The sequence below is a fragment of the Thermobia domestica genome, chromosome 13 (genome assembly GCF_964235325.1).
Source record: "Thermobia domestica chromosome 13, izTheDome1.hap1.1, whole genome shotgun sequence".
Taxonomy (NCBI): Eukaryota; Metazoa; Arthropoda; class Insecta; order Zygentoma; family Lepismatidae; genus Thermobia; species Thermobia domestica.
This window is the reverse complement of record NC_137466.1, coordinates 138,806,167-138,814,746: the sequence shown is the minus strand read 5'-3', so window position 1 is coordinate 138,814,746 and position 8,580 is coordinate 138,806,167.

Here is an 8,580-nt window from a genome sequence, read left to right as displayed (position 1 = left end):
TGAAATACTGTGGTTACACACCAGAGGCTCGATCAATCTAAATATTTCACTGACAACATACCCATATTGATTGGTTAGGACAATAAAATGAGGATATATTAGTAAGTATTTTAATAAGAAGCTATGAGGAAATCTCGAGTAAAAGAATATAAAAAAGTATTGAAAAAGATATAGTTTTCCGAGGTCATTCGAACGGTGTCGAGAATTTTGCGTCTGGGAAATTTGCGCCCTACCTCAAGAACAGGGAAAATTGCGCCTGCGATGTACCTCCACCGGGAAGTTGAGCCCTGCGAAATAAAAAAACCTATTGGAGCTTACGCATTTGCTCGGAGGGGCTGACATTACAGTATAAACAATCCTCCCCCCACAACCATGCCATTTGTGATTTATTTTCATTGTGGCTATATAAGGGGAGAATAAACTTCAATATAAGCCAAAAGAACACAACGGATCAACGCAATCACTGCTTCTTCCAGAGATGATTTTGGGGGAACACTGGCCTCCCCAGAGCTCTCAGAGTGCCCCCTCGGAGGAGACCAAAATAATACGTCTATAATATAATAATAAATAGAATAGTACCAGCAGTGACCCCCCTCCGGAATACTAAGTGTGCCCCCCGGAAAATTTTTTTTCTAAAAGAACGACTGAACACAATTGTGTGTTTGAATTCCAGCAAGTAAACACACTGTACATAGTTTTCTTGATAATATTACTGAACTGATTTTACATTCACTTTACATTTTCTTTTCTATATTTTGTGTCCTGAAAAGCCAAACAACTCGCAAGGATTGTGAACAGAGATATCTGGGTAGAGCCAAACAGCCTTTTGTAGATTAAATTATACTCTTTGATTATATTAATAATTATATATCAGTCATTTATACTTTTTTGTAAATTTTGTAGTATAATGAAAAATTGTATTTGTATGGATTGCCCTTTAGTGAACTAAAATTGTATTTTTTTCATTTGTTCGGAATATTATAACGGATGGAGTAACTCACTGAGACGATGATAGGCAAGCCTAGTTCAAGTGTGAGGGGAAGTTACTTTACACAATACAAAAATAAGTTGAATTGTAGGGCGCTAACATCCCAGTGCAAATATATAGCCGGCGCATTTTCCCCTCTTTTTGGGGTAGGGCGCAAACATCCCAGTGCAAATATATTGCGAGCGCATTTTTTCCTATTTTTGTGGCAGGGCGCAAATTTCCTGGGCGCAAAATTCTCTCATTCAAGGAAAATATAATGTCCGTGAAGTTGACAAGCCACTTATGTCAGACTCCATTTCGACTTTAAACGTCGCTAGTGCTACGTTAGTGTTCGATAGTGACGCAAATCGTTAGTACTTCACAGATAACGTGTGCTTTTTAAATAATGGATATAGGTCTTCTAACTGCATGCCAACACGCCCACTTCTAAGAATCATCTCAAAAATGAGGTTAACCGTTAGAGCAAGTAAGTGCTCATTAGTGCCATTAACATTAATGCCTCCTTCGTACGGCCCTTTGAGTAATGATAATAGCACGCTCTTTGCTAGTCTCAATGCGTCCCTATATTCTCGCGAACATTCTTACGTGCCCAAGTTAGTTACTTTTTTTTTTTTTTTGCAACTATTGTTTATCTGTTATTGTTTATTGCTAGTCTGCAGAGTGAGTAGTCCTTACATTAATATGCCATTGTCCTTGATAATCATTGCGTATTTACAAGCAGTTTGTTATTACTGTTAGAAGATATCAAAAAACAACAGATAAAATCTACTACTTAACGGTTCACATTTTTCTTTTACAGTACATAAACGATTAATAATAATAATAATAATAATAATAATAATAATAATAATAATAATAATAATAATAATAATAATAATAATAATAATAATAATAATAAGACTATTCCAGCATAAAAGTTATCAATTGCATCCCACTGGCAACAAGCGACGCATATTTTAACTTCACAAAAATTAGTTTCTCACGATTTTCTGGAAAACTACGTATGATATCTTCATTATGTCAAGTTGTTTTGGACTACTTTTGGACTACATCTCATTAACCATGGGAAGATTGAGTAGTGTATACTTTAGGATGTAAGTTTCAGCTTAACTTGCATCATACATTCTTAGGATTACAAAAAGGAAATTTGTTCGTTTGCGTTTGAACAAAATTCTTAGGATTACAAAAAGAAAAAATATTTTTTCCGAATTCCGGAATTTTTCCGAAATCCGGATTTTTTCCGAATTCCGGATTTTTTCTAAATTCCGGATTTTTTCCGAAATCCGGAATTTTTCTAAATTCCGGAATTTTTCCGAATTCCGGATTTTTTCTAAATTCCGGATTTTTTCCGAAATCCGGAATTTTTCCGAATTCCGGAATTTTTCCGAAATCCGGAATTTTTCTAAATTCCGGAATTTTTCCGAATTCCGGAATTTTTCCGAAATCCGGAATTTTTCCGAAATCCGGAATTTTTCCGAAATCCGGAATTTTTCTTAATTCCGGAATTTTTCCGAATTCCGGATTTTTCCGAAATCCGGAATTTTTCCGAAATCCGGAATTTTTCTAAATTCCGGAATTTTTCCGAAATCCGGAATTTTTCCGAAATCCGGAATTTTTCCGAAATCCGGAATTTTTCTAAATTCCGGAATTTTTCCGAATTCCGGATTTTTTTCTAAATTCCGGATTTTTTCCGAAATCCGGAATTTTTCCGAAATCCGGAATTTTTCCGAAATCCGGAATTTTTCTAAATTCCGGAATTTTTCCGAATTCCGGAATTTTTCCGAAATCCGGAATTTTTCCGAAATCCGGAATTTTTCTAAATTCCGGAATTTTTCCGAATTCCGGAATTTTTCCGAAATCCGGAATTTTTCCGAAATCCGGAATTTTTCTAAATTCCGGAATTTTTCCGAATTCCGGAATTTTCCGATTTTACTTTCCGGATTCCGGAAAGTAAAAATTCCGGAATTGGCCATCCCTAATATATATATATATATATATATATATATATATATATATATATATATAACAAGGTGTACTATACCCCTTTGGCGTGAAGACCGGGTTCGATTAGTGGTGGGAGCTCATGTGGTTCGGATCCCACAATAAGCTGTTGGTCCACGTTTCATGTAGCTCCGTTGCTGAAAGGGACGCTAAACTCAAATCAAACCAAATTATTGATAATAAATCGTGTATATTTTTTGCGTTGTTTTATAGTATATTGCCTATTTGTTGCTTAGTGAAGCAAGAATTCATAATTTAATTTGGCAGATATCCAGTTAAAAAATTAATATGAAAACTTTTAGAGATCGGTTTAGTAGAGGATCGAACAATGCAGCTTTTCATCTCGTCATTTGGATTTCCACCATTATCGTATTAGCGCTCTGATACTCTACCCACACGAAAATTGTACTTGCTTTTAGAGTTCGCCTTTATTTTCATATGAAAATATCATATTCATTCAGTGTTCTTTGAATTCCCACCATGTCATCACCTCTATTCTAACGTCACTTCAAACACCCCTGACTACTAAATAAATGACTTGTTTTGAATTAAATTTATAATTATACTGAAAGATATGTTATTTATCTCATTAGTAGAGGCTATTGTAAAGTACCGTATTTAAAATATGTACATGATATCAACGACGCAAATCTGTCTTCAACATTGGGGGGACGGGTAAGACCGTTCCCATAATCCCCCCTTTTTTTTCAAAGCGATGTTCAAAATATTTATGAAGTTGAAAAACAATGTTGTGGAGGATCAGGGGAGCAGAGTTGACTTCAATATGGGGAGGGCGGGCAGATTTAAGGCTTATTCTGAGGGGACATCAATTTCATCTCACTTTCCTTTCTGGTAATCCGACACAAATCATCACATTTCTCCCCAAAAAAGACATTTCAAATCGGATTATTGTTGGAATACAGTCCCTCTCCCCAGTTTCAAGATTGGAAGGGACATGTCTTCCTCATCCTCCTCGGGATTTGCGCCAATGCATGTTACTATGAAAGTTATAATTCATTCTTTACTATATACATATTTAATAACACATTTTAAACTTTCACGTGCGGGGGTTGATGGAACACCAATTACCATCTGAATTGAAGACGACTCCAAATCCAAGACAACCTCTCGTTTTTATTTTTTTTTTAAATCTACAGCACATATTGGGTATATTTTTAGAACTTACTATGTATATCATACATTAAAAGTGAATTCAGATTCAGACCTCCCTTAGTCTTCCTCATCGGAAGAGTCCACTAAATCTACGAACGTTCAAGGCTAAAGCGGTAAGCAAGAAAGAGGGTAAAGTTATAGTTTAATGGAAGCTCGTGATTCTTTTAGTTATGAAAAGCTCCACGTTGTATGTCATGGAAGCAAGACCACCTCATATGTTTGGACACGAAATTGTTATTAAAAAAAAAAAATACTGGTCTAGGATTCAGCAATATACGGACGGCACTGTGTTTATCAGACGCTGAGCAAGAGCGTGTCGGGGAAAAAGTTTGTTCTGACCGCCTATCAATTTAGATGGAATCGGTGGTGTAGAACTCTGGAATACAAATGGGAAACATCTGAAATGTTACACTGTGTTTCACATAGTAACCTTGACTTTGAATTTCCACGTCAACGACTAAGTCGCAAGCAGTTAGATATGGTAATTAAAATAAGTTCTCTATTTTCTGACAAAGTTTCTGGACCTTCACAAGTTGGAGGTCAAATATAAAGCTCAGCTAAGGTGGAACCAGTATTTATTCATCTTGCCTTTTTTTCTTATGCCTTTTACAGATCATTAAATGCTCGACAATTTTATTCACATAGTAAAATAACATTCAGTAATTTCGAGAAAGATGGTAGTTTTGTGAAATACGTTTTTAATAGAATCCGACAATTTTAGACTTATAGCACTTTTGATGACGATATTGTATAACACTACACACTCAGAAAAAGTGCGTATGTGGCGTACGTAGAAAACGGAGGTTACATATGTAAATCCTGCAGTTTTTGGACTTAACGTGCAGCAAACATATAAACTGAAAAGCTATATTTTATACGTACTTTCTGTATAAGTGCTCCAAATAAATGTACCTTCCTTATAAATAAAAGAACTGCATATAGGCGATCAGGATCTCATATACAGATGGACGTATGTTACATATAGCTGACGTATGTAACATACGTATAGGTATGTAATATATGGAAGATTGTTAAATGTCAAACATACTGTAACGGCATTATGTAATATCTAAGCGGAAGAAAGGGCAGTACATATGTAGCACGTGGATAACGTATGCTTCGTACTGATTTCTGTAGTAATCATGAGGATTCCGTATATTTTCCTATATTTGTACAATATACCGCTGTCCGGATAAAGGATTTTTCTCAGTGCAATTGCCGGGACTCAAAAACTCATACAAACTGATAGCGCTTAACATTATAATCTCTCTAGACATATTACGATAGTTTATCTAGAATGAAATATTTCTACCTAATGCCTTTTTTATTGAATACGTGGCAGTTCATTTTGTTAACTTTTACTACAATTCTGAACTGTTATCAACGATTAAGCTATCATGATTGAGTTTTAGATTTCGTACGTAAAACTAACGTAAGATTGAGAGACAATGAAGATAAAATGACATGTATTCAATAATTAGAAATATCATTTTGACAAAAAAAATCCATTTTACTCAATTCTATTTGTGACTGTAGAAAGTGACTTTGTAAATTCACAATTTTATTGTTTGTTCCCCACCTCCTCAAATGTACATACGGAATGAAGGTTTCTGATTAAATTTAGATACACATTGTATGTTTTAAAAAGTTTTATATTCTCGAATACTACAAAATTCTATATTCTAAAACATCCAGAATTTTTTGAAAGTTATTCATTATTTACCATTGCTGCATCAGCAGGTGTTACAGTTATCCTACAAATTCTTTCAAAAAATTGCTACATTGCGATAATTGCATTTGCAATCTTATATATTTACATTTTAAATTTGAAATTCTCGTACTGAAATTACTTCTTATAATTTTATTGTTATTGTTTGATTAAGAATTTAACGATGCACAATAATAGATACCGTGTTTACTCGTGTAATTGTCGCCCTCGCATAATAGTCGCACCTTACGTTTGAAGGAAAAACATTCACCAAAAAAGATTCCCCGCATAAAAGTCGCGTGAGTCCGAGTAAAAGAGCTTTTTCGTGTTGAAAGATACGTAACTTCTTGACCTACCTGTCAACAGAGATGTGGAACATATTCCCACCCTCCATTCTGTGCGCTCCCCTCCAAATATGACTCATTCCAATATGGCACCTGTTTACAACCACCTCGTCAGCTCTGGCATTGCATAGTATTGCCTTGAGGGTTTCAAACATCTAGTTGTGATTCAAAAAACAATTTCCTGATTAGAAGACAGACTCTGGCGCCAAAGCGATACAAACTAGCTACCTTCGCTGCTATGCAATATTCACTTTCAGTTCATTGGCATTCATCATTATGATAGTTGGAAGAGAGCGTGGTGTGGCCATTACGTGTTCGTATGCGACTTATGGGAGCGGAGGCTATATTTTATTTTTTTATGTTAACACAATGATATGTGTATCAAAATTCAAAATTGTTTTGATCGTAGTAATATTTGAATTGCAGCTTTCCTAGCGTAATAGTCGCAGTTGGATTTTCGCATTGAAAATTGTACAAAAAATGCGACTATTACGCGAGTAAACACGGTACTAGATGCACTAAATAAAATTCTAGATTTTGAAAGTAAAATTACAACTGTTAAATACATTTTCATTCGAACTTCCTTAAATTAAAGTATAAAATAACATGAATAATAAGGTTGATATATAAGTAAACAACAACTAATCATTGTCATTATTCAGCGTCATTGTAATGAAAATTCGATATTCAATTTAATTGTATTTCTTATACTTGTACTATGCATCGCTTTAATATGATAATGTTCGAACAATAACATGTTTATCAGTGATTTGTTTTACAGAGCACTCTGTTACAGGGTATTGCTTGAGTATTTTGCAAATCGTGTAACATTGAAGTAATTTAAACCTTTAATGATTTACATTATTAAATTTGTTTTCTAAGCTATTCTTATATTTTTTACACTGAATACCATTCATTCTAGCTTTTTAACTTCTTGTATACAATAAAAGACAAATTCTGACCAAAGCATATACTATCTAATAAATAATTGCATTACAGTTTCCGCGAAATATTTTGGCTTCATCAGACATATTATGAAAGGCAATTTCTAAGACTACAGCTTATAAGTTATATATATCTGAAAATGAGAAGAGGTCATAACTAGGAACCAATAAGATCCGTCCTTTTATTTTTAACAGCTTTTAATTAATTACATATTTGAATCTTTTAATAACTTAACTTTCACCTGAGAACTTTCACTGCTTTTAATTGGCACACCTTGTGTAGTTATACTGAACAACTTTCACTTTTGACAACCTTAAACTTTAAGTTAGGTATATGCTATTTAATACACCCGTGTTACCTCTTTTTTCTTCTCTGCTTTATTCAATATTCTGATAATGTGTCTGATGAAGGCAAGGATACTTTCTCGAAACTGTAACGCTATTATTTTATTAGACAATATTACGCTTTGATCAGAATTTGTCTTTTATTGTATTTTCCCACTGTTTGGAAAAGAAAGAGAAGCCAATAAACTAAAAAAAAAGAATTTGGTATATATATATTCCTCACAATTCTAAAGAATTGTGCGTATGAGTATGTACTACAAGTATATTGGATCAGCATTGACAAACGCAATTTTCAATAGCCCTTAAGATGGCTTTTTGAAAAAGAAAATAAGTATTACTAAATTATTTCGAATTTGAACTTTTAATTTTTTAAAAGATGGTAACTAATTGTTGAAATTACATTTCTCTCTTTTATGAGGATCAAGCTAATGGGACTTGTATGATTTTAATGTTAGTATGTCCGTAACTCCACAGGATAACTCTTGAACCAAAGCAAATTTTTTAATTGCTCTTTTTGTAATAGATAGACCTAGCTAGACTGATTAGCTTAGCCGAGTTCGTTACTGGAATCAAACATAAAGCGAGCCCGTTACTATCTTCACTGATAACGGAGACTAACGGTGGCTATCCATATCCCATTCACGCACAAATGTTCGTTTAGCGTAACACTAATACCTAAAACTCAAATCGTTTAAAAGACACGGGTTTATATACGCATCTAGGCGAAAAGGTTTAGATATTCTTAATCGTTCAGAAATGTGCGTGTCGCGTGATCCTCTTTAGTGTCTTTATCAGAGTTTATTCTAAGATGGTTTAGATTGCCTAGATAATATAGTATAAATGTTTTCTATTATATAATAACGCTCTAATTTGTTCTGCAAAGGTAAACAAGGTGAAAAGTCTAATTATTTTGTAGAAAATAGTTTAAAATAAATCAGAACATTATTATTCATTTATTATCTATATTCTTCTTGACTAAATGAGGTACAAGACTGAAAGGAATATGCAACGGAGCTACAGCATCGGATGTGCGCACATTTGTGATTTGTTTCTTAGCTTCGCTCTCCTTATGTTCGC